This window comes from Ovis canadensis, chromosome 7, assembly GCF_042477335.2.
Source record: "Ovis canadensis isolate MfBH-ARS-UI-01 breed Bighorn chromosome 7, ARS-UI_OviCan_v2, whole genome shotgun sequence".
Lineage (NCBI taxonomy): Eukaryota > Metazoa > Chordata > Mammalia > Artiodactyla > Bovidae > Ovis > Ovis canadensis.
The window spans coordinates 48,388,010-48,415,507 of NC_091251.1; the positions used below are offsets into that span (position 1 = coordinate 48,388,010).

The following is a 27,498-nucleotide window of genomic DNA, read 5'->3' on the forward strand; positions in this document are numbered from 1 at the left end:
TCTTAGAGAGCTCTAGTCTTTCCCATTCTGTTGTTTTCCTCTATTTCTTTGCATTGTTCACTTAAGAAGGCTTTCTTAGCTCTCCTTGCTATTCTCTTGGGTATATCTTTCCCTTTCGCCTTTGCCTTTCACTTCTTTTCTCAGCTATTTGTAAGGCCTCCTCAGACAACCACTTTGCCTTCTTACATTTCTTTTTCTTGGGGATGGTTTTGGTCACCACCTCCTGGACAATGTTACAAACCTCCATTCATAGTTTTTCGCGCACTCTGTCTACCAGGTCTAGTCCCTTGAATCTATTCATCACCGCCACTGTATAATTATAAAGGATTTAATTTAGATCATACCTGAATGGCCTAGTGATTTTCCCTAATTTCTTCAATTTGAGCAGTTCCACAAACTATGGAATATTCTGGATGAAACGGAAATACCACACCACGTTACTTGCCTCCTGAGAAACCTGTATGCAGAACAAGAAGCAACAGTTAGAACTGGGTGTGGAACAACGGACTGGTTCATAATTGGGAAAGGAGTACCTCAAAGCTGTATATTGTCACCCTGCTAATTTAACTTATATGCAGAGTATATCATGTGAAATGCTAGGCTGAATGAATCACAGGCTGGAATCAAGATTGCTGGAAGAAATGTCAACAACTTCACATATGCAGATGATACCACGTTAATGGCAGAAAGCAGAGAGGAACTAAAGAGCCTCTTGATGAAGGTGAAAGAGGAGAGTGAAAAAGCTGGCTTAAAATTCAGCATTCAAAAAACTAAGATCATGGCACCCAGTCCTATCACTTGATGCAAATAGATGGGGAAAATGTGGAAACAATGACAGATTTTATTTTCTTGGGCTCCGAAATCAACGTGGACGGTAACTGCAGCCACAAAATTAAGATGCTTGCTCCTTGGAAGAATAGCTATGACAAACCTAGACAGCATATTAAAAAGCAGAGACATCACTTTGCCACAAAGATCTGTAAAGTCAAAGCTATGGTTTTTCCAGTGGTCATGTATGGATGTGAGAGTTGGGCCATAAAGAAGGCTCAGTACCAAGGAACGGATGCTTTCAAACTGTGGTGCTGCAGAAAACTCCTGAGAGTCCCTTGGACAGCAAGGAGATCAAAACAGTCAATTCTAAAGGAAATCAACCCTTTAACTGGAAGGGCTGAAGTTGAAGCTCCAGTGTTTTGGCCACCTGATGGGAAGAGCTGACTCGTTGGAAGAAACTCTGATGCTGGGAAATATTGAGGGCAAGAAGAGAAGGGGACAACAGAGGATGAGATGGTTGGATGGCATCACTGACTCAATGGACATAAGTTTGAGCGAACTCAGAGAGATAGTGAAGGACAGGGAAGCCTTGCATGCTGCAGTTCATGGGGTGGCAAAGAGTCAGACATGACTTAGCAACTGAACAACGACAACAACGTTGTGACCAGGCTGGGGCTACTTACTGCTTCCACAGAAATAACATTTCTGTCTGGGGACTGCAGCCCATTATAAGATGATGATTGGTCTATGACCTCCTGCCTCAGAAAGTAAGTAGGGTGAGGTAGAGAGGAGTATGACCCTCACTTTTGTTGTATCTGCTGTACTTGGAATGTGAATGAAGGCTTTGGAGAAGAGGAAAGAAGGTGGAAGAGTTACTGAAACTGAAGAGGGACCTTGGAGGAGCAGGAGAAGGGGAAAACATGAAGAAGAAACTAAGGTGAGAAGGAATTTGAGAGTTTACAGAGGGGTTAGGATTATATCATTTTTTATAGTAGATATCATTTCCAATTTAGGTATAGGAACAGGCTCAGATAGGTTGAGTAGCTTGCTTGAAGGTCACACAATCAAGTAATGGAGCCAGGATTCAAACCTTTGACTGTGATTCCGAAGTCCAAGCTCTCAAAGCCTGCACTATTTATACATGGTTCTCTTTGTTTCTATATTTCCAGTGTTGCACGTCTTAAATGATCAATCAGTGGTTAGTGGATTGATAATTTCATTTATGGTTCAGTGGATGAGAGACAAGCAGGACTCTGCCTTCCTCAATCTTATGGCCTATTTTGAGAAGGCCTTACAGTTTGCCTAAGCTAGAGAGCCACAGACATCTATGAATTTCTCTGTGCATCCCTTTCCCTAATGCATATATGTGCTAGGGCAGCTGGGGAGCGTGTGGGCGTTAAAGGATTTTCTCATGAATATTTGCAGAGCTGTGTACATTCCATCACTAGTGCTAATTCTTCCCAACCAAGATGGAGACAGAAGTAGAAGGGAGAGAATTTTATAAGAAAAAGCCTTTTTGTGCAATAATTGGATGGGGCTCTTCAGGCCTGAGTGGGGGAAGGGAGATTACCATGAGTGTTTCATTTCAGCACATTCCCTCTGCCAACAGCACAGCTGCTTGGCTCCATAAGCATGTCCATGGGCTGGATTTTAAAGGAATAAGGTCATTCTTTTGGCTTCATCTGAACTCATTTTTTTTCCCTCTCTAGAAACTTGGTTGTCAGTCTTTGTAGTTTTAGACTTACAAAAAAAAATGTGAAGAACTGAGATCCTTGACACTTAATGCTTGCTGTTGGTGCTGGATGCCTGTACAAAAATGAACAGCAGAAATGAGAGAAATCTTATAAGATGCAAAAGCTTGTTTGGATTTTTTTTTCCTCCTCTGTGAGCCAAGGGTAACAAGGAATTTCTGGTACTATCTGGAGTCCTTGAGATTTAGCCTGGGGAGAGAGGTTGTGTATAGGAGTGGCATGCTCAAAGCTTGATAATCAGCTGGAAACTTGGGGCAGCCAAAGCATAAATACAGACAGAGGTCCTGAGATATGTCCTTGCTGTTCCTGCAGTGCTGAGAAGTTGCCCTAGACTCCACTTCCTTTACACTTGAATTTGTCCTGGATTTAAAAGGATTGTCAGTTAATTGCTTGAAGATGAGAGGCATGATGATGGAGATGATCACTTTGAGGATCTTTGGAAAAACCAATTTGCAAAATCACCGGAACAAGAGGATGTAAAATGAAGAACAGCCCTTTGAACAAAAGGTCTGTGTGTCCACCACAGTGGACATGTGTTCACAGGCAGACTGATAACAGTAAGCTTCTCCAGTGGGAGCCACCTGGTCTGCATGGCCAGGTGCTGAATTCTCTCCCATATATTTGCACAGTGAGCCTGTGTCTGGTCCCCTCTCAGCACCTTTCAGTGGTCCTCTGTTTGTGGGGAGCCAGTCCAGCAGACCAACAAAAGGCCCCTTCTAAGTGCAGTGTTCCGAAAAGGGTTCAGAAACTGTTGGGAAAGAAATGGGACTGGTCTCTCTCTAGTTCTTTGCTCAGCAGAAAGCAGACAGCTGCATAAAATGTGTTAGTAGATTAATTAGTTTATTAAAATATTTTGCTATAAAGGTAATCAAGCTAACTGGAAAATGTTCAAACAGTCCAGAAGGGTATAATATAGAAACTGAAACCCCTTCCCCTTTCATACTTCCCTACTGGTCTCATTCTTCAGAGGTAACCACTTATCTTAAAAAAAAAAAAGTACTAACGGGCTTACACTGTATATTTTATTTTCAACTGGCTTTACTTTATCACCTTATCTTGGCCCTAATTTATTGGCAATACCTATTGTTCTACCTCATTGTTTTAATGCTATATAGAATTCCATCATACAAAGGTATTGTTTATTTTTCTAGTGATGTACGGTTTGAATATATTATGATATGTAATTATAATCCCATAATTATGGATTCCTGCTATTATATAATATGTATTATATTATGTGTCTGCTGTTTCTGTAATACTAGATTTAGCATCTTTAATTTCTAGTAGTGTATCTGCTTGTTTGGAGAGTTCAGTTCAGTTCAGTTGCTCAGTCATGTCCGACTCTTTGCGACCCCATGAATCGCAGCACGCCAGGCCTCCCTGTCCATCACCATCTCCTGGAGTTCACTCAGACTCACGTCCATCGAGTCCGTGATGCCATCCAGCCATCTCATCCTCGGTCGTCCCCTTCTCCTCCTGCCCCCAATCCCTCCCAGCATCAGAGTCTTTTCCAATGAGTCAACTCTTTGCATGAGGTGGCCAAAGTACTGGAGCTTAAGCTCTAGCATCATTGGAGAGTAGTATATTTTAAATTTCAATATATTTTTGTCTAATTTCCTTCCCAAAAGATTATACCAATTTACATGCTTAACAGTAGTGTATTAGAATACTTCACCACATTCCTTGTCAATACTAGGTGTTATCAAACTCTTTAATCTTTGCCTGTCTTATTTGAAATGGTATCCTATTTTTAGCTTTTCTTTTTGATATATTTGATAAGCATCTCTGTATGTTTCTGGGCCATTTGTATACTTTCTTCCCTGTGAATTATGTGTTTATGTATTTTTCCCCATTTTTCTACTGTACTGTTCATTTTTCTCTTATTTTTAAGAGCAGTTAGAATATTAAAGAAAATGTTCCATGCCATAGATGTTGCAATTGTTTTCCCTGTTTACTTTTGTTTTGATTTTGTAATTTTTCCCCTGTGTGTGTGTTTAAATGTAGTCAAATTTATTGACCTTTCTCTGTGGCTTTCTGGTATATTAAGCTTAGAAGGGCCTGCCATTCTGAAGTTATGAAAGTATTTGCTATTTTTTTTTTCTGGTACACTAATGAATTTATCTTCTTAATTTAAATATTTGATCCATTTGAATTTTTTTGGTGAAGGAAATGAGGTGGGGCTTGAACATCCATCCTTTCTCCGCTAATGTTAGGGGAAACACACTGACTGAAGCTGCCCATCCTGGCCAAGCACCATAGTAACCATTTGGATGAGGTATTTTATGACAGGAGGTTCCTTACTAGGAACATGGAACTAATAAGCCACCACCAATAGGAATAGTTCTGGAAAGGTCAAAAGAAGATGCCACCTGTCTTACCACCTCCCAGAATCCTTCTCACTGGCATCCATCTTGGCTGAGCAATGTATGTGCCACCAGGAAGGACACTGAGTCAAAATGATTGGCCAGAAACAACCTGGAAACTAATCCCATCACCATAATACCTGAGACTGCAAGCCACATGGCAGAGCAGTCCTCCTGGGTTCCCCCACCCTCCTGCTCTCTGCCCAGGCACCCCTTCACAATAAAGTCTCTTGTTTTGTCAGCACGTGTGTCTCCTTGGACAATTCATTTTTGAGTATTAGGAAAAAAACCCCTTTTGGGCCCTGGAAGGGGTCCCCCTTCCTGCAACAACATGAAAAAGCCATTTTTATCATTTGCTTAATTCCTATGTATACCTAGAGTCTCTTTTAAAATTATTTTATTTCATTGATCTATTTGTACTTTAATATTGTGCCAGAACTAAATATAGTGTTTCAGAAGTTTCTTTTCCAAGATCTGAAGTTAGGGGTGGTCATTATTGTGTCTTGGCTCTAATTAGTCTGTGGTTTACACATATTTACGTAAGCTCAGCTTCCAGCAAAAACAACCTTTTTAGAATCCTGAGCAGGGGCTTCCCAGGTGGTGGTGGTGCTGCTGCTGCTAAGCACTTCAGTCGTGTCCGACTCTGTGCGACCCCATAGATGGCAGCCCACCAGGCTCTGCCATCCCTGGGATTCTCAAGGCAAGAACACTGGAGTGGGTCAGGTGATGCTAGTGGTACAGAATCTGCCTGCTAATGCAGGAGATTTTAGAGAGTGAGGTTCTATCCCTGAGTCGGGAAGATCCCTGGAGGAGGTCATAGCAACCCACTCCAGTATTCTTGCCTGGAGAATCCCATGGACAGAGGAGCCTGGCAGGTGAAAGCCGATAGAGTCTCATAGAGCTGGACAGGACTGAAGCAACTTAGCATAGACACATGCAGAATCCTGTCCAGGTGTGGGGATGAAGGAAAATAATGTGTTTATATCTTTGTTTTGTTTTCTTTACCTTTTAACCCTGTTCGCTTACCTCTCCATTAAATCGACATTAAGTTTGATGTCTTATTTGTGAAAGTTCACTAAGATCCTATAATATGTGATTATTTCACCTTCTTTATTCATTCATTCAACCTACACATACTGAAAGATATGCCAAGAATTGTGCAAGGCATTGGAAATAATAAGAGTTGGACATTGTACTTACCCATGAAAAACTTAGTTCTTGAAGGAGACAGATACATAGTTAATTACCTTACAGTGTGGTAAATAATATACTGTAGTAAATATTTTATTAAACATTTGAAAAATCTTGAAGAGAGGTTAGCCTTTTTTCATTGGGAGTGGGGGTGTTGTCAGCAAATCTAGTCCACAGGGTGATTTTTCTTTTCAGTATTAAATAGTATTTAAACCTGTAGTTCTTTTCCAAAGGCGAGAAGGGCCTTAAGACTTGAAGCTGGTGGTTCACATACATGGATTTAACTATACACTTTTGGTGAGTTTCCAAAAAGATCAGTGGCTTCTCAAAAGCATCACATGAGTGATGCTTTACTTGATTCACCCCCTTCTGGTTTCATTCTAGATACCACTTAGTCTTATAAAATAGGTTTATGAATCATTTGATTGAGCCTAGCTGTATAGAATATTAACTTGATTTCTGATCATTATGAGGGAGCTGGGTTCAGTAAAAACCTCTCTTCTCTCTGCAGAAAAGGCAGAGTGGATGGTTTCTCAGTTTTCAAGTGTGAGGCAGAGGAGTATGAGCTATTTATAGATTCACCTCCCCCCACAGATGAACACAATAGAAGCCCGAAATCAAATGGTGACCAGATGTGCCCGGGCATCTCCCAGTCTGTATTTAGAAACTGGAAAAGGCAGAGCTGCTAGGAAGTTGGTCTCAGGGCAGAATTGGTTGGACTCACTCATAAGATGATTGTATACAAACAGCCCCTTGCATCGGGTCCGTAGGAGCAGAAGGGTAAAAGAAGTGTGTGCGCAAACTCATTTTTCTTGCTTCTTTTCCTGGCAGTGGGAGATTATTCCTTTGTTAATCATTTCATTGCTCAACTCTTTCCTCTGTAGTTGGGTGGTTAGACAAAGTGGAAAAGCTTTCTGGGGATATGTACTGAGTTGATGTGGGGTAAGAGCCAGTGTGGCTTCTGTGCTGTTGGTAGAGATAGTGGTTCTGCTCAGATGAGAAGAGATCTGACCGAAATGGAAACCCTCAGTTGCTTTTTCTTTTTCTCTTTACTATTCCTTCCTTATTAAACTAACCCCATCTTGCTTGTGGTGGTGGTATGGTTTAAAGCACAAACATGTAGTGGTTTCTGGCTGGTATTGCTTTTCCTTTCCTTCCCACATTAAAGATTTTTGAGAAAATAGAAGCAGCTTCCTCCTTTAATAAGCATCTGGCACCATTTGCATGGAGTTTAGAGACTCGATTTCAGGGTTTGGAAAAGTAATGTTTAATTTTGGAGAATGTTCTCATGAACGACTCCTATAAGTGGCAAGAAAGAAAAAAAATACCACGTTTTGAGAACCTGCTGTATTCCAAGTACTGAACTGAGTGCCTAGTTCCTCTCATTCACTCTTAAACAGCAACCCCATAAAGTGCGTTATTACCATCTCTGTTCTACAGATGTGAAAAACAGGGCTCAAAGAGGTTAGGGAAAGTTCTTTAGGTCCACACTACTAAGAGGTGGAGTCCAGATTGAAACCCACATCTGGTGCCTGCAAAGCCCTTGCTCTTTCCACTACCCCTGCCACCAGTTGTGTGTGCTAACTTCTCCTGACTATGCGCTTGTCTCTGATATTTGAAGTATGATATGAATTAGCTGACAATTAGAAGAATTTGAATTGTTAAACTTTGCATTTATCATAAGAAAGGATCCAGGAACCATAATGAGGAACACGTGGTTTCAAGCCTCCCTGTTGATGCTTCTCTCTGAGATACGGAGAACACCATCTATTTTAAATTTTGTGTCTGAAGCAAGTGCTGTCTACAGGTGGAGTCAGGGTGTTTTCTACTGAACCCCTCAAATAAGTTTAGTTGACCCAGTCACTTTCTGAGATGCAAGAAATAGCTCCTACTTTATAGCAAATGGATGCTTTGTTTTACCTATTCTGACCCAAGATGTTCTTATTGTTTAGTCATTAAGTCACGTCCATCTCTTTGTGACCCCATGGACTGCAGCAGACCAGGCTTCCTTGTCCTTCACTATCCCGAAGTTTGCTCAAACTCACATCCATTGAATTGGTGATGTCATCCAACCATCTCATCCCCTGTTGCCCCCTTCTTCTCCTGCCCTCATCCAAGCATCACGGTCTTTTCCAATGAGTTGACCCTCTGCATCAGGTGGCCAAAGTCTTGGAGCTTCAGCTTCCAATTAATATTCAGGGTTGATTTCTAAAGATTGACTGGTTTGATCTCCTTGCTGTCCAAGGGATTCTGAAGAGTCTTCTCCAGCACCACAATTTGAAAGCATCAATTCTTTGGCACTCAGCCTTCTTTATGGTCCGACTCTCATATCCATACATGACTACTGCAATAACCATAGCTTTGACTATACAGACCTTTGTCAGCAATGTGAAATCTCTGCTTTTATTACACTGTCTAGACTTGTCTAACTTTCTAAGAAGCAAGTGTCCATTAATTTCATTACTGCAGTCACCATCAGCAGTGATTTTGGACCCAAGAAAAAAAATCTGTCAGTTTCCACTTTGGGAAAAAGTGGCCATCTATTTGCCATAAAGTGATGGGACTTGATGCCATGATCTTATTTTTTTGAGTGCTGAGTTTTAAGGTAACTTTTTCACTCTCCTGTTTCACTTTCAGCAAGAGGCTCTTTAGTTCCCATTCACTTTCTACCATTAGAGTGGTATTATCTGCATATCTGAGGTTGTTGGCATTTCTCTTGGCAGTTTTGATTCCAGTTTATGATTCATCCAACCTGGCATTTCGCATGATGTACTCTGCATATAAGTTAAATAAGCAAGGTGACAATATACAGCCTTGATGTACTCCTTTCCCAATTTTGAACCAGTCTGTTGTTCCACATCCAATTCTAACTGTTGCTTCTTGATCTGCATACAGGTTTCTCAGGAGGCAGGTGAGGTGGTCTGGTATTTCCATCTCTTGAAGAATTTTTCACAGTTATGATCCACACAGTCAAAGGCTTCCATGTAGTCAATGAAGTAGATGTTTTCCTGGGATTCCCTTGCTTTTTCTATGATCCAACAGATGCTGGCAATTTGATGTCTGGTTCCTTTGCCTTTTCTAAACCCAGCTTGAACATCTAAAAGTTCTCAGTTCACGTACTGTTGAAGCTTAGCTTGGAGAATTTTGAGCATTACTTTGCTAGCATGTGAAATGAGTGCAATTGTGCGATAGTTTGAACATTGTTTGGTATTGCCCTTCTTTGGGATTGGAATGAAAATGACCTTTTCCAGTCCTGCGGCCATTGATGAGTTTTCTAAATTTGCTGACATACTGAGTGCAGCACTTTAACAGCATCATCTTTTAGGATTTGAAATAGCTTAGCTGGAATTCCATCATCTCCACCGGTTTTGTTTGTAGTGATGCTTCCTAAGGCCTACTTGACTTCACACTCCAGGATGTTTGGCTCTAGGTGAGTGACCACACTCTTGTGGTTGTTCAGGTCATTAAGACCTTTTTTTGTATAGTTCTTCTGTGTATTCTTGCCACCTCTTCTTAATCTCTTCTGCTTCTGTTAGGTTCTTGCCATTTCTGTTCTTTATTGTGCCCATCTCTGCATGAGATTTTCCCTTGGTATCTCCTATTTTCTTATGAGATTTCTAGCCTTTCCGATTCTATTGTTTTCCTCTATTTCTTTGCAGTGTTAGATTAAGAAGGCTTTCTGATCTCTCCTTGCTATCTCTGGAACTCTGCATTCAGATGGGTATATCTTTCCCTTTTTCCTTTTCCTTTCACTTCTCTTCTTTCCTCAGGTATTTGTAAGGCCTCCTCAAACAACCATTTTGCCTTTTTGCATTTCTTTTTCTTTGGGATGGTTTTGGTCACCACTTCCTGTACAGTGTTATGAACCTCCATCCATAGTTCTTTAGGCACTCTGTCTACCAGATCTAATCTCTTGAATTTGTTCATCACTTCCACTGTATGATCATAAGCAGATTTGATTTAGGTTATACCTGAATGGCCTAGTGGTTTTCCTTACTTTCTTCAATTTAGCCTGAATTTTGCAATAAGGAGCTCATGAGCCACAGTCAGCTCCTGGTCTTAGTTTTGCTGGCTGTATAGAGGTTTTCCATCTTCGGCTGGAAAGAATATAATCAATCTGATTTTGGTATTGACCATCTGGTGATGTACATGTGTAGAGTCGTCTGTGTTGTTGAAAGAGGGTATTTGCTATGATCAATGTTTTCTCTTGACAAAATTCTGTTAGCCTTTGCCCTGATTCATTTTGTACTCCAAGGCCAAACTTGCCTGTTACTCCAGGTATCTCTTCACTTCCTACTTTTGCATTCCAGTCCACTATGATGAAAAGGACATCATTTTTAGTGTTGGTTCTAGAAGGTCTTGTAGGTCTTTATGTATCCATTGAATTTAAGCTTCTTTGGCATTAATGGTTGGGGCATAGACTTAGATTACTGTGATGTTGAATGGTTTGCCTTGGAAATGAACCGAGATCATTCTGTTCTTTTTGAGATTGTGCCCAAGTACTGCATTTTAGACTCTTTTGTTGACTGTGAGGGCTACTCCATTTCTTCTAAGGGATTCTTGCCCACAGTAGTAGATATAATAGTCATCTGAATTAAATTCACCCATTTCCGTACATTTTAGTTCACTGATTCCTAAAATGTCGATGTTCACTCTTGCCATTTCCTGATTGACCATGTCTAATTTACCTTGATTCCTGAACCTAACATTCCAGGTTCCTATGCAATATTATTCTTTATAGCATTGGACTTTACTTTCACCACCAGACACATCCACAGTTGAGTGTTGTTTCCACTTTGGCTCAGCCTCTTCATTCCTTCTGGAGCTACTTCTCCACTCTTCCCCAGTAGCCAGGTTTTGAAGTGGACTTTACAAGTGGTGAAATATGCCCGTGAAGGAACCTGGGATCTGTGTACTAACCCTGCCAGCCGGTTGCTTCTTTCCTTCCTGGTACAATTCAGTATGACCTGGTACCTCTTTTTCTTTTTTGGCTGTACCACGTGGCATGCAGGATCTTAGGTCACTGACCAGGGATTGAACCCGTGCCACCCCCAATGGATGTGGGGAGTCTTAACTACTGGATCACCAGGGAAGTCAGCCTTTTTTTTAAAATTATTTTTGCCTTTTCATACTGTTCTTGGGGTTCTCAAGGCAAGAATACTGAAGTGGTTTGCCATTCCCATCTTCAGTGGACCACATTTTGTCAGAACTTTCCACCATGAACTGTCTGTCTTGGGTGGCCCTACATGGCATGGCTTATAGTTTCATTGAGTTAGACAGGGCTGTGGTCCATGTGATTAGATTGGTTAGTTTTCTGTGATTGTGGTTTTCAGTCTGTCTGTCCTCTGATGGAGAATGACAGCATCAGACCTTGCTTTCATCACCAGTCACATCCACAACTGGGTGTTGATGAAAGTGAAAGAGGAGAGTGAAAAAGTTGGCTTAAAGCTTAACATTCAGAAAACAAAGATTATGGCATCCGGCCCCATTACTTCATGGCAAATAGATGGAGAAACAGTGGAAACAGTAGCAGACTTTAGTTTTTTGGGCTCCAAAATCACTGCAGGTGGTGACTGCAGCCATGAAATTAAAAGATGCTTACTACTTGGGAGAAAAGTTATGACCAACTTAGACAGCATATTAAAAAGCAGAGACATTACTTTTCCAATAAAGGTCTATCTAGTCAAGGCTGTGGTTTTTCCAGTAGTCAACTATGGATGTGAGAGTTGGACTATAAAGAAAGCTGAGCGCTGAAGAATTGATGCTTTTGAACTGTGGTGTTGGAGAAGACTCTTGAGAGTCCCTTGGACTGCAAAGGAGATCTAACCAGTCCATCCTAAAGGAGATCAGTCCTGAATATTCATTGGAAGGACTGATGCTGAAGCTAAAACTCCAATACTTTGGTACGTGATGTGAAGAACTGACTCATTTGTAAAGACCCTGATGCTGGGAAAGATTGAAGGCAGGAGGAGAAGGGGATGACAGAGGATGAGATGGTTGGATGGCATCACCAACTCAAAGGGCATGAGTTTGAATAAACTCTGGGAGTTGGTGATGGACAGGGTGTGCTGCAGTTCATGGGGTCGCAAAGAGTCAGACACAACTGAGAGACTGAACTGAACTGAATTATTTTCGGCTATGCTGGGTCTTCATTGCTGCACAAGCTTTTCTCTAGTTGTGGTGAGTGGAGGCTACTCTTTGTTGCAGTGCACTGGCTTCTCATTACAGTGGCTTCTCTTGTTGTGGATCGTGGGCTCTAGGGTATGTGGGCTTCAGTAGTTGTGCTGCACTGGCTCTAGGCTCAATAGTTGTGGTGCGTGGGCTTAGTTGCTCCGTGACATGTGGGATCTTCCTGGACCATGCACTGAACCCATGTCACCTGCATTGGCAGGTGGAGTCTTGACCACTGAGCCACCAAGGAAGCCCTTGGTACCTCTTTTTCTAAGTAGGTCCTTCCTCATCTGTGAAATACCCTGGGGTGTCCAGTTTCATGTTGGGGAGGGAAAGATGAAAGCAGGACCTCCAGTTTGAATCCAGAAGAATCTTAATATATGTTTTTGAATGAGATGAAATCCTATATTGTTTTCTAGTTCTATCCTAAATTCTACCCGCTTTAATTTCCAAATATTTATTTTTCAATGAAGATGAACCTCATCTGCTCAGTATCTTCCACATAGCATTTATATACCAGAGAGAATGAGTCTCTCAGGCATTCATCAGCTTGTTAGGGCTTTTAGAGGTGTATCAACTATGCTTCTTTGAAAATCAGCCCCAAGTTTCTGAGTGACTATCCAGGTTTGTGTCAGTGCATCTCTGGGTCGTCACCAACAAATGGCTTTTGAGCTAAATGCTCAACACTGTCAGGTCTCTGATCATCTAGTTTTTTTTTTTTTTTTGTCTTTTGCATGCACTTTAATAAGTGCCTGTGACAACACCAAGAAGCACCTTTGTTCCAGGGCTGTTGGCTAAGGCTGGAGTCACACTTTATTTGGTTGAGGTGACTTGAGATAAAGATCTGAGGTGCAAGAAGTGCCACAAGATGAGTGTGGTTTGAGGTCTCATGATTCTAACATGCAGCTCTGTCTTCTGCAAACTAGGGCAGTCTTCAGGGTTGGAGGAAGGTAGTGTGGCTCGAGGGGGGGAAGCTGCCTGCCGGTGGGATACAGGAGGCAGATGCTGTTAAGATCAACATGAAATTAATCTCTTTAACCAGACCTTGGATTGCTGAGAATGATACAGGCTTCAGATGGGCTGCTGAGCCCAACTGTGAAACTGAAACCATGTTGGGGGTTCAGCTCATTTGCTTCTCCAGCATTAAGATTGGTCTCTAGAGACCCATTCAGACTAAACAGTATTAAAAACAGGAAATTTGCTCCTAGCAGCATAGTTGCAGGAAAACTTTTTCCACTTGGGCAAGAATGAAAGTTAAAAACAGAAACTCCATCCTCCAGGCTTGTTTTCTTCTTATATAAAAGTAATGTTTGTAATTCCCAACAACTTGAAGCAGCTTGGCCCTACTTGACTGCCTGTCAGGCTACTGCCTGAGGGGATTCATTACAGAAGATGGTAAAGAGCCCTTGTGAACACATTAAAAAATGTGGAGGCAGTGCTCTGTGGAGGACGCTGACTTGGTGATGTTTATCTTCACCTAAGATCACGTATGCAGAATTAACGCAGGAAGCACTTAGGGGAGACCTAGAGAACAGCTATTGTTTAATTTGATTCAGCACCCATTCGTGGTGTATATTCTGGATTGGGTCCACAGGTTATGTATTCATTTATTCAGTCATTGTTAACTGAGCACGTACTGTGTGGTGTGCATAGGTGCCTCAGACATGTGATGTGCTTTTTAACCCTTTTGTACTGTGGGACCTGCTTGGGTTTGCTCCTGACAGTCAGCCTAGGGCAGCCCTGAATCAAAGGGTTCAACTCCTGGGACTGCTGCTCTTCTGCATAATTTGCTGCTGAGATTGATGGGGGTGGACAGGGGGACATTTTGGAAGAAGAGAGTGAGGACAAAGAGGAAAGTAAAACCTTGAGAGGAGGGCTTCCCTATCGGCTCAGTGGTACAGAATCTGCCTGCCAACGCAGGAGACTCGGGTTCGATCATGGCGCCAGGAAGATCCATCATGCCGTAGAGCGACTCGGCCCCTGCAGCACAACTATTGAGCCTGTCCTTTAGAGCCTGGGAGCCGTGATTACTGAAACGTGCACACCCAGCCCTACAGCCAGAAAAAGGCCCGCACAGTAAACAAAGACCCAGCATAGACAAAAATAAATAAATTTATAAATTATATGTATATATTTTAAAAAGCTAGAGAAGAAATGCTATTCTTTTCTTCTTCTCCCACTGTGTTGTTACTCTGCCTAAGTAGTCCAGTGGGGAGAGAGTGGACTGAAGGCCTCAGTGAACGTGAGTTACCCTACCCTCTGTTCACCATGCTTGACCAACGTGTCATGAACAAGGTTCTGCAGTAGAAGAAACTGTAGTGAAAAGATTCTTTACAGCTGTGTGTCATTATTTTTTGCTGGTAAGAAAAACAGAACTGCTTTTTAAAACTTTAAAGTGGAATATGTGCACAGAAAAGTGCACTTATTAGAAGTGAACAGCTCAAATTTTCTATCCGCTTGAACTTTTACAGACTGAGCGTATCTACATAACCTGCATGCAGATCAAGAAATAGAGCATTACCAGCATCTCGAAAGTCCCACTTGTGCTCTGTTAAAATACACTATAAAGCTCTTTCCTGGGGCTTTTTTCCAGTGTATGCTCTGCAATGTTGAGAGGAGAAATAATGTCCCTACCTAGCCTGCTAATCTCTGAATTTAAGAGGACAGGCAGGCCAAACACAGCCTTTCCTGGCTTTCTCCTCAACCTTCCTTTCTTTTTCTGACTTGCAGCTGTTAGTATCCTATTAACCTTCTCTTATATTCAGCCCCTGGTTTCTGGCTATAGAGATGTGTTTTGATGTGTTCCCTTGATCTCTTTTTTCTTTGGCTATCCCATGAGTCATGTAGGATCCTAGTTCCCCAACCAGGAATATCAAACCCATGCCCCCTGCACTGGAAGCTCAGAGTCTTAACCACTGAACTTCCAGGGAATTCCCCATTTTAGTTTGTCTTTGTGTTTTACATTTATAAAATATACTGAAAGTGAACAGGTGCATTTCTTTATTAAAAAAAATGTTACAGAGGACATCTTCAAAACAGAGTAGATTAGCAGGGCTTTAGTATGTGTGCTGCTTTAGTATCCTCCTCAGCTTTGGTACTCTTCAGGCTGAGTGTATGCCCGATTTAACTGTTGTATGTAGGATTATATTACAGCCCAGCATTATGAGTTATTATCCACATGCAAGCGGAGCAGTTGGCAAGCCTTCTGGGAAGCTGTGCCTTTGCTTGGGGTAGCGTCACGCTTGATCACATGGCCCCCATAGAAATGGAAGGTGTATATATAAAGGAGAGCCCATAAGAAGAAAGGTCATAGAGTTAGAATTTTGTAAACTGGACAGACTTTATGATGACTTTTTAAGATGACTTTAAAAAGTCATCCATCATGCATTTGTGGTTTTGATTAAGACTGGGCTGTAGTGCCACAGAGTCTGGGTTGGAACCCCATCTCTGACATTGCTAGCTGTGTGACAGGGCAGCTTTCTGGACTGCTCTCTGATTTAGTTGTTTCATCTGTAAAATGATGATAATAGTATCAACTTCATGGATTATTGTGAGGGGTAAATTGTTAATGTATCTAAAGTGCTTTGAATATCACCTGGTACATTTCAATAGTGAATAAATGTTGTTCTTGTTACTTTAACATCTGTCATGACACTAGATTGGCAACTGTCTGAACCTCTTCTTTTTTTAAAATCTAAATGCCAGTCAGGATGGGATTGAGGTAGAATATGTTTCCACTACAGAAGTTTACTTCACAGCCAACTTCATTTGCACATGGTGACAAGATGAGGACATACATCCACAGCATGGGAAAGAACAATAATGTTTTTTAAGGCTTAATCTTCATTTCCTATAAATTCTTTCTATAGTAAGGTAGAACCATTGTAAACTTCTCATCAGTTTCACTCTGCAGGGGTGGCTGAAGTTTTCCTTCTCAAAAAAAGTGAAGTTTCCATATCAGCAAGATTGGTATTACCTGGGAACTTATTGGGCTCTACCTCAGACCTACTGAATCAAAATTCTAGGGGTGGCATCCATCAAACTTTTAAAATAGCTGTTCCCTTCTCCATGGGATCTTCCCAACCCAGGGATCGAACCCAGGTCTCCCGCATTGCAGGCAGATTCTTTACTAGATGAGCCACAAGGGAACCCCAAGAATACTGGAGTGGGTAGCCTATCCCTTCTCCCATGGATCTTCCCAACCCAGGAATTGAATCGGGGTCTCCTGCATTGCAGGCGGATTCAGAGTATAGAGTTTACTGAGTCAAGAATCGAACCTGTCAATCTTAAGGGAAATCAACCCTTGAATACTCGTTGGAAGGACTGATGCTGAGGTTGAAACGCCAGTAGTTTGGTCATCTGATGTGAACAGCTGACTCATTGGAAAAGTCCCTGATGCTGGAAAAGATTGAGGGCAGAAGGAAAGGAGAGCGTCAGAGGATGAGATAGGTGGATGGCATCCCTGATGCAGTGGACATCAACTTGGGCAAACTTCAGGAGATGGTGAGGGACAGAGAGGCCTGGTGTGTTGAAGTCCATAGGGTTGCAAAGAGTCAGACATGACTGATTGACTGAACAGCAACAACAGCAATCAAAAATGTCCTGAGTTTCTCTGCATCCATCAGTCACTGGTAAAAATTGCTTTTTGAAGAACATCTGGCTCTTAAAAGGAACTCTTGAGGGCAGTCCTCCAAAAAAAGAGACAAAAAGATACAGATACTAACTTTTGGAAGTTAAAGCACACCCATTGTCTGGTACACATGAAAATAGTAAAGAAATCCAAATGTATTGATATATAGATGTAGAACATTAACAGCACCTCCTATACCATCAAAGCTGGTCAGAAGAGTGTGGTAGGAAACTAAGGAATTCTGAAATACATCCTGATACCAGAGTGGGCCATAGGAAAACCACTCTGTGTGTCCTGTCCCTAAGACTTCCTGGGAGAGCCCTGTGCCTACCCTCATGTGTCTTCTAGGTAGGTCTGTGGTCTATAAACAGTCTCCTGTATCTTCTACATCTACCAGTGTGGGCATTAAGAATTGATATTCATAAAGATGACTTCAAGTCCTGCCATTGCCAAATCCTTAGACATTAAGAAAGAATATACTGAATAATTTGAAATTTTTAATGTACATGAAGTTGACAGTGATTTCTGGTTAACTAAAATATCAGAAATATGTTTTTATTAAGAAAATCTCATTTTGTGATCATTTAGCCAAAAGTGGTTTGGAACTTCCCTGGTGGTCCAGTGGCTCAGACTCCATGCTCCCAATGCAGGGGTCTTGGGTTCGATCCCTGGTAAGGGAACTGGATCTTACATGCTACAGCTAAGACCCTGCACAGCCAAATAAATAAATTGAATAAATAAAAGTGGCTTAACCATTGCTATGTGATGATCATTCATGCTGTTCACTGAATATTCAAGGCTGTTTATCTCCTGTTGTGTGATACAATTTCACTTTCTGGTCCCATTGTGTGTGGTGGTGGGGGGTGGGGGTGGGGTGGGAGGTTGCATATGATGAGCTCTGTGAGTATATTTAAGAAGAAATTATGTCTGAGCCTTCAGTTGCTGATCTATGACCTTGCAAAGCCCTTTTTCCTTCTGGCATCAAGATCAGTAACACTGGAGATAGATAGTTCTGTCAGAGAAGCTACAACCACCAAGACTCCCTACTGACCCACAAGTAGCATGAGCCAGAAATAAGCTTTTGTTGTTTTCAGCTACTATGCTTTAGGGATCTGCTGCTGCTGCTGCTGCTGCTGCTAAGTCGCTTCAGTCGTGTCCGACTCTGTGCGACCTCATAGACAGCAGTCCATCAGGCTCCCCCGTCCCTAGGATTCTCCAGGCAAGAACACTGGAGTGGGTTGCCATTTCCTTCTCCAGTGCATGAAAGTGAAAAGTGAAAGTGAAGTCGCTCAGTCGTGTCTGACTCTTAGCAACCCCATGGACTGCAGCCCACCAGGCGCCTCCATCCATGGAATTTTCCAGGCAAGAGTACTGAGGTGGGGTGCCGTTGCCTTCTCCCTTAGGGATTTGCTGCAGTAACCTAACTTTGTCCTGACTGCTAACTCTTCAGTGTTGAGCTTGTTGAGTAACTTTAACTTTAGTTGTGCATACACGCATGCATGCGTGCATGCTTCAGTTGTGTCCGACTCTGTGCGACTCTATGGACTGCAGCCCGCCAGGCTCCTCTGTTCATGGAATTCTCCAGGCAAGAATACTGGAGTGGATTGCCATTTCCTCCTCTAGGAGATCTTCCTGACTCAGGGATCAAACCCAACCCCTAGGATGTCTCAAATGCATTAGCAGGCAGGTTCTTTACCACTAACACCACCTGGGAAGCCCAACTTTGGTAGAGTATTAGGTATTTTAAGAAAATGGATCAAGGTGATTTGTTCATGTACTTTCATTTATTTTCAATGATAAATGATCTTAATGTGTTTCAAAGTGGTGTTGTTCACTGGCTCAGTCATATCCGACTCTTTGCATGCCCATGGACTGCAGCACACCAGCTTTCCTGTCCTTCACCATCTCCTGGAGCTTGCTCAAACTCCTGTCCATTGAATCGGTGATGCCATCCAACCATCTTGGTGTCTTCCCCTTCTCCTCCTGCCTTCAGTCTTTCCCAGCATCAAGGTCTTTTCTAATGAGTTGGCTCTTTGCCTTAGGTGGCCAAAGAATTGGAGCTTCAGTATCAGTCCTTACAGTGGATATCCAAGACTGATTCCCTTTATGATTGACTGGTTTGGTTTCTTGCAGTTCAAGGGACTCTCAGGAGTCTTCTCCAACACCGCAGTTCAAAAGCATCAATGCTTTGGTGCTCAGTCTTTATGGTTCATCTCTCACATCCATACACGACTATGGGAAAAACCATAGCTTTGACTATATAGACTTTTGTTGGTAAAGTGATGTCTCTGCTTTTTAATACACTGTCTAACAGTCATCAAGACAGTATAGTACTAGCACAAAGACAGAAATATAGATCAAGGAAACAAAATAGAAAGCCCAGAGATAAATCCACACACATATGGACACCTTATCTTTGACAAAGGAGGCAAGAATATACAATGGAGAAAAGACAATCTCTTTAACAAGTGGTGCTGGGAAAACTGGTCAACCACTTGTAAAAGAATGAAACTAGAACACTTTCTAACACCAGACACAAAAATAAACTCAAAATGGATTAAAGATCTAAACGTAAGACCAGAAACTATAAAACTCCTAGAGGAGAACATAGGCAAAACACTCTCTGACATAAACCACAGCAGGATCCTCTATGATCCGCCTCCCAGAATATTGGAAATAAAAGCAAAAATAAACAAATGGGATCTAATTAAAATTCAAAGCTTCTGCACAACAAAGGAAACTATAAGCAAGGTGAAAAGACAGCCTTCTGAATGGGAGAAAATAATAGCAAATGAAGCGAATGACAAAGAATTAATCTGAAAAATATACAAGCAACTTCTACAGCTCAATTCCAGAAAAAAACGACCCAATCAAAAAATGGGCCAAAGAACTAAACAGACATTTCTCCAGAGAAGACATACAGATGGCTAACAAACACATGAAAAGATGCTCAACATCACTCACGATCAGAGAAATGCAAATCAAAACCACACTGAGGTACCATTTCATGCCAGTCAGAATGGCTGCTATCCAAAAGTCTACAAGCAATAAATGCTGGAGAGGGTGTGGAGAAAAGGGAACCTTCTTACACTGTTGGTGGGAATGCAAACTAGTACAGCCACTATGGAGAACAGTGTGGAGATTCCTTAAAATACTGGAAATAGAACTGCCTTCTGACCCAGCAATCCCACTGCTGGGCATACACACTGAGGAAACCAGAATTGAGAGAGACATGTGTACCCCAATGTTCATTGCAGCACTGTTTATAATAGCCAGGACATGGAAGCAACCTAGATGTCCATCAGCAGACGAATGGATAAGAAAACTGTGGTACGTATATACAGTGGAGTATTCAGTTCAGTTCAGTCACTCAGTCGCGTGCGACTCTTTGCGACCCCATGAATCACAGCACACCAGGCCTCCCTGTCCATCACCAACTCCCCGAGTTCACTCAGACTCATGTCCATTGAGTCAGTGATGCGATCCAGCCATCTCATCCTCTGTCATCCCCTTCTCCTCCTGCCCCCAATCCCTCCCAGCATCAGAGTCTTTTCCAATGAGTCAGCTCTTCGCATGAGGTGGCCAAAGTACTGGAGTTACTCAGCCATTAAAAAGAATACATTTGAATCAGTTCTAATGAGGTGGATGAAACTGGAGCCTGTTATACAGAGTGAAGCAAGCCAGAAAGAAAAACACCAATACAGTATACTTACATATATATATGGAATTTAGAAAGATGGTAACGATAACCCTGTATGCAAGAGAGCAAAAGAGACACGGATGTATAGAACAGTCTTTTGGGCTCTGTGGGAGAGGGCAAGGGTGGGATGTTATCATATGTGAAATGAATCGCCAGTCCAGGTTCGATGCATGATACAGAATGCTTGGGGCTGGTTCACTGGGATGACCCAGAGGGACGGGATGAGGAGGGAGTTGGGAGGGGATTTCAGGATGGGGAACACATGTACACCCATGGCAGATTCATGTTAATGTATGGCAAAACCAATACAATATTGTAAAGTAATTGGCCTCCAATTAAAATAAATTTATATTAAAAAAAGATTTAAAAAAATACACTGTCTAGGTTTGTCATAGCTTTTCTTCCAAGGAGCAAGTATCTTTTAATTTCATAACTGCAGTCACCATCTGGAGTCATTTTGGAGCCCAAGAAAATAAAGTCTGCCACTGTTTCCATTCTTTCCCCATTTATTTGCTATGAAGTGATGGGCTCGGATGCCATGATCTTAGTTTTTTGAATGTTGAGTTTTAAGCCAGCTTTTCCACTCTCCTTTTTCACTTTCATCAACAGGCTTTTTAGTTCCTCTTCACTTTCTGCCATGAGGTTGGTGTCATCTGCATATCTGAGGTTATTGATATTCTCTGGGCAATCCTGATTCCAGCTTGTGCTTTATCCAGCCCAGCATTTTGCATGATGTTGCATATAAGTTAAATAAGCAGAGTGAAAATATATAGCCTTTACATACTCCTTTCCTAATTTTAAATCAGTCTGTTGTTCCACTTCCGGTTCTAACTGTTGCTTCTTGATCTGAGTACAGGTTTCTCAGGAGGCAGGTCAGGTGTTCTGGTATTCTTATCTCTTCAAGAGTTTTTCACAGTTTGTTGTAATTTACATAGTCAAAGAGTTTAGCATAGTCAATGAAGCAGATGTAGATATTCTTCTTGAATTCTCTTGCTTTTTCTATGATCCAGTAGATGTTGGCAATTTGAGCTCTGGTTCCTCTGCCTTTTCTAAATCCAGCTTGAACATCTGGAAGTTCTTGGTTCATGTACTGTTGATGCGTGGCTTGGAGAATTTTGAGCATTACTTTGCTAGCATGAGAAATGAGTGCAGTTGTGTGGTAGTTTGAACATTGTTTGGCATTGCCCTTCTTTGGGATTGGAATGATAACTGACCTTTTCCAGTCCTGTGGCCACCGATGAGTCTTCCAGATTTGCTGGCATGTTGAGTGCAGCATTTTCACAGCATCATCTTCAAGGAATTGAAATAGCTCAGCTGGAATTCCATCACCTCTGCTAGCTTTGTTTGTAGTGATGCTTCTTAAAGTCCATCTGACTTTGCACTCCAGGATGTCTGGCTCTAGATGAGTGATCACACATCGTAGTTATCTGGGTCATGAAGATCTTTTTAAAATAGTTCTTCTGTATATTCTTGCCCCCTCTTCTTAATATCTTCTGCTTCTGTTAGGTCCTTTATTTCTGTCCTTTATTGTGCCCATCTTTGCATGAAATGTTCCCTTGGTATTTCTGATTTTCTTGAAGAAATCTCTAGTCTTTCCCATTCTTTTGTTTTCATCTGTTTCTTTGCATTGTTCAATTAAGAAGGCTTTCTGATCTCTCCTTGCTATTCTTTGGAACTTTTCATTCAGATGGATATCTTTCCTTTTCTCCTTTACCTTCCACTTCTCTTCTCAGCTATTTATTGGTAAGGCCTCCTGAGACAACCATTTTGCCTTTTTGCATTTCTTTTTCTTTGGGATGGTTTTAATCACTGCCTCCTGTACAGTGTTATGAACCTCCATCCATAGTTCTTCAGGCACTCTGTCTATTTGATCTAATCCCTTGAATCTATTTGTCACTTCCACTGTATAATCATAAGGGATTTGATTTAGATCATATTTGAATGGCCTAGAGTTTTTCCCTGCTTTCTTCAGTTTAGCCTGATTTTTGCAATAAGGAACTCATGATCTGAGCCATAGTCAGCTCCCAGTCTTATTTTTGCTGACTGTATAGAGCTTCTCCATCTTCAGCTGGAAAGAATATAATCAACTTGATTTTGGTATTGACCATTTGGTGATGTCCATGTGTAGAGTCGTCTCTTGTGTTGTTGGAAGAGGGTATTTGCTGTGACCAGTGCTTTCTATTGGCAAAACTCTGTTAGTCTTTGCCTTGCTTTATTTTGTACTCCAAGGCCAAACTTGCTTGTTACTCCAGGTGTTAAAAGTGTTAGAAGGCCTCTCATGTATGCAGGACTCTCTTTAGTTTTTCTTTGACTCCTTTTTCTCTTGGAACCCTCAAACCCACTTATATTTTTGAAGAAGTTGGTTCTAAAAAGGACTTTTGCCCTATAGCTCTGGATGGCAAACTCTTAATATGTCCTGCGGACTCCATCTGGCCACTACCCGATTTAGTAAAGTTTTCTTGGAGCATAGCCATGCCATTTGTTTGTGTAGTATTTGTGGATGCTTTTGTACTACAAAGAGCTGAACAGTTGTGACAGAGACCATATGGCCCATAAAGCCTAATATATTTGCTGTATGGCTCATAATAGGAAAATTTTGCCAGCTCCTATGTCATAAATCCTGATTACTAGGAATAGAAAGATTCTCAGATGATTTGCCTGAATTGTTGCAGATACCTAGCTCTTGGACATTCTGTCTGATGGAATGAAGCTCTGCTCCTGGATATGCTGTTGTTGTTTAGTCATTAAGTTGTGTCAGTCTTTGCAACCCCATGGATCTGCAACATCCCTTTATTTTATCCATACCTTGAAGGCAATGAAACAGCATATCCCATTTGGATTCTGCCTGTGAAGATGCAAAGATGCCCTCATACCTAATAATCTGACCACCTTCTTTGTCTTTGTTCAGACCAGCTGCTGGGCAAGCTGCTAACAAGTCCACTTGCCATGTGACTGCTGCTCAGAGATCCTGCTTTGTTCCTGTTGGTGATGACAGTTAAACCTGACATTGTGATAGGGCTTTTTCAAGCTGCCTGGGAGAGAGGTGATCAGGTTGTCTCACATGATGGGTCACGAATGCGAGGCTATGTGAGGAAATCAGGAAACTAGAAACTGTCTGCTGTATCCACCGTCACACAGCCAGGCCACACAACAATGGTACATTATTCATCACTGCTCAGAATCCAGCAGTAACTGTAGGAGGCCAACAGCAGCTCTCTGTCTACCATTCAGAGCTCCCCAAGAGAGTTCATCTTTAACCAATTTGGCATACCCTTATTAACATTCTTTTTTTTTCAGGGTTTTTTTTTTTTTTAATGGTGCTATCAGTTTATTTTATTTTTGGCTGAGATGTGCAGCATGTGGGATCTTAGCTCCCTGACCAGGGATTGAACTCAAGCCCCCTGCAGTGGAAGCCCTTAAAGTGTGGAGTCTTAGCTACTGGATCCCAGGAAGTCTCCCTTATTATTAACAGCATCCTTATTTGGGGTCATCTAAAGGTTGACAAGGGCTTCCCTGGTGGCTCAGTGGTAAAGAATCTGCTTGCCAATGCAGGAGACATGGGTTCAATCCCTAGGTCAGTAAGACTCCTTGGAGGAGGAAGTGGCAACCCACTCCAGTATTCTTGCCTGGAAAATCCCATGGACAGAGGGTTACAGTCCATGGAGTCTCAAAGAGTCAGACACAACTTAGCAGCTAGATGACAATGCTTGACAGTCTCTCTTTTGCCTGTACTTACTTTGCTTGGGGCTCAGTCAGATGGGCGTAGAAAAAGGGTTAAATGACAAAAGACATGGTAGATTATGATCAAGGAATCCTTGTGATCATCTTTTTAAAAGCGGCGGTGGGAATAGCAAGAGTCTTTGATTCTGTTCCCGTAAGTCCACCTTTCATCTTTTCTCACATGAACTTCTCTAAGGAATCTCTCTTTGCAGGGAGGAGGAAAGCGGTAGTGTTGGATAGCCATCTATTTGTCCTGTGAATTCCTTGCTTATGTCCAGAAAGTATGAAGGGCGCATATGGGACCTACCAGGTCTCATGTGCCACTTGGATAGTTGTCTATGGGAACATTCCTTAGCAAAAAACACTGTTAGAAATAGACTAGTCTTGTATAAACAAAGATATGTGTTTTGGTGATCTCAAAGTTCAGTTTCTTGATTCCTTCAGGAACTAGGAACTTAAACTAAAAATATGAATTTATGTTTCTCTCTGTATATCTGAGTACTTGCTGCTGTGTTCAATTGTATTTCTTTAAAATTTTATTTATTTGTTTGGCTATGCTGGGTCTTAGTTGCTGCACTTGAGAGCTTTGATCTTTGTTGCAGCATGTGGAATCTAGTTCCCTGACCAGAGATCGAACCTGGGCCTCTTGCATAGGGAGCATAGAGTCTTAGCCACTGGACCACCAGGGAAGTCCCCAACTCTTTTTTTCTTTACTTTTTTCTCTTTGCATAAAAAAGAAGCCCTAGATAAGTAGACAGGGATTTCTGTTATCTTTTTAAAATATAATTTTATGTATTTATTTTTGGCTGTGCTGGGTCTTTGTTGCTGCACATGGGTTTTCTCTAGTTGCTGTGAGTGGGGGTTACTCTTTAGTTGTAGTGCTCAGGCTTCTCATTGCGGTGGCTTCTTTTGTTGTGGAGCACAGGCTCTAGGGCATGCGGGCTTCAGTAGTTGCAACTCCCAGGCTCTAGAGCACAGGGCTAACAGTTGTGGTGCACGGGTTTAGTAGCTCCATGGCATGTGGAATCTTCCTGGATCAGGGATTGACCCATGTTTCCTGCATTGGCAGGCAGGTTCTTCACCACTGACCCACCAGGGAAGCCCTGTTTTTATCTTTTGAATAAGGTGATAAAAGTTGCATTCAGTAGAGAGGGTATATTTTAGGGTCTGATACTAGAGGGACCCTAGACTTTCCTCTAAACCCTCATCTCCATTCTAGATGAAAGGTGGTGAAGTATGTGATTAAAAGTATGGCTTGTTTTCCAGTTTCACAGATTACTGGCTGTGATCCTGGGCTAGTCCTTATCTCTCTGTGCTTTACTTATCTGTAAAAGGGGGTAATGATACCTACCTCAGAGTTGTTGTGAGGACTAAATGAGTAAGTAAATATAAAATACTTAGAACTGTGCTTTTGTTGTTGTTTTGTTGCCAAGTCATGCCCAACTCTGTTTCGACCCCATGGACTAAAGCCCACCAAGTTCCTCTGCCCATAGGATTTCCCAAGCAAGAATACTGTAGTTTCCATTTCCTTCTCCAGGAGATATTCCAAACCCAGGGACTGAACCCATGTCTCCTGCATTAACAGGTGGATTCTTTACCATTGAGCTATTAGGGAAGCCCAGAACAGTGCTTAGCAGATAATAAATGCTGCTGCTGCTTCTAAGTTGCTTCAGTCGTGTCCGACTCTGTGCGACCCCGTAGACGGCAGCCCACCAGGCTCCCCTGTCCCTGGGATTCTCCAGGCAAGAATACTGGAGTGGGGTGCCATTGCCTTCTCCGATAATAAATGCTACATAAATATTATTATTATTAACTTCTTGATACCTGATCACAATCTTATCCAGCACACAATAAGTTCTCCAATACCTTTTCTATTCACAATAATATGTCCCTCTGTCCTCTCTGGTAGCATGTGCATTTTAATAGAGGCATTGTGAAGTTACAGCTAACTCAGATGAATTACTATACTGGAGAGAATTTCTAGTATTCTACAGGGCGGTGGGGAAAATAATTTGGGGGCACATTGTGATAAGAGGTTGAAGAATCGGGGGCAATCACGTGCTTAGAGAGTATCTAGAAAGGTAGAAAATTGAATATGTCTCATCTTCCTTCCATTTCTATCCCCAAACTTTCTAAATTCAAGCAGTCATAGGGTCTGCACAGCCTTCTGTGGAAATCTAAGCTGGCTCTGTAGCTTCCTCCCTATGTCTTATAACCACGTTCAGCAACAAGAATGCTAGCTGACCACTGATTGCCCTAATGGATTCAAGGGCACAGTAGTACAGAAATGATGCAGTGCTGAGTACTGGATAATGTGGAACCAAGGAGAGCTAAGCTAAGAAGGACAACCCAGTACTGAAAAGGAGAAATGTAAGGTTGCTTCCTGATGCTGCTCCTTCTCCACTGCCACAAAACTGAAATGACCAGGGCACTGTAAATCGGTCTGTTGTTGATACTGTCAAAGACACCGGTAGCAACAATTTGGAAAGGCAACTTAAAGCTACTCAAGCCGCTGGGAAACTGCCTTCTAGGAAAAGCAACCTCCAGTAGGCAACATAATCTGGACTGGTTTGATTCCAAAGTTTTTGTCCTTCTTGGGCAGAACTGACTGTAGTCCTGTTCAGTTTGAAACTACTTGAGTGTTCACCAGCATTGCTTCCAGAATGTCAGAACAGACTGGGGCTGCGGTAGATAGAGGTGCTGCCCCAGCATTCATTTCTCTACTGGCATCTCCCTATAATTAAATCAGTGAACAAGCTGTATGGGCTCTTGGAAACATTGCAGGTGATGGTTTTGTTTTCCAAGACCTGGTTATCAAGTGTGGTGCCATCAGTCTGCTGCTGGGTCTTCTTGCAGTTCCTAATGTATCATCTTGAATATGCACCTTAGTAGTAACAAGAACCCTGAATCCTTGCTAGATGCTACTGAGTAAATTATTTTTTAAGTAATTAATTAATTTTTGGCTGTGCTGGGTCTTCATTGGTGTGCATGGACTTTCTCTAATTACAGCAAGTGGGGAATACTCTCTAGTTTCGGTGCACAAGCTTCTCATTGTAGTGACTTCTTTTGTGGCAGAGCATGAGCTGTAGGTACCTGGGCTTCAGTAGTTGCAGCACACAGGTTCAATAGTTGTGGCTTGCAGGCTCCAGAGCATGCGCTCAGTAGTTGTAGCGCACAAGCTTAATTGCCCTGACGCATGTG

General features: G+C 42.0%; 1 protein-coding gene and 1 pseudogene across 10 annotated transcripts in view; both read left to right on the plus strand.

The window, feature by feature from the left end:
- Positions 1-27,498, plus strand: part of STARD9 (StAR related lipid transfer domain containing 9) — a 114,411-nt gene that overhangs the window by 16,055 nt on the left and 70,858 nt on the right. The gene's annotated exons all lie outside the window — the stretch shown is intronic.
- Positions 832-27,173, plus strand: LOC138444015 (importin subunit alpha-1 pseudogene; annotated as a pseudogene).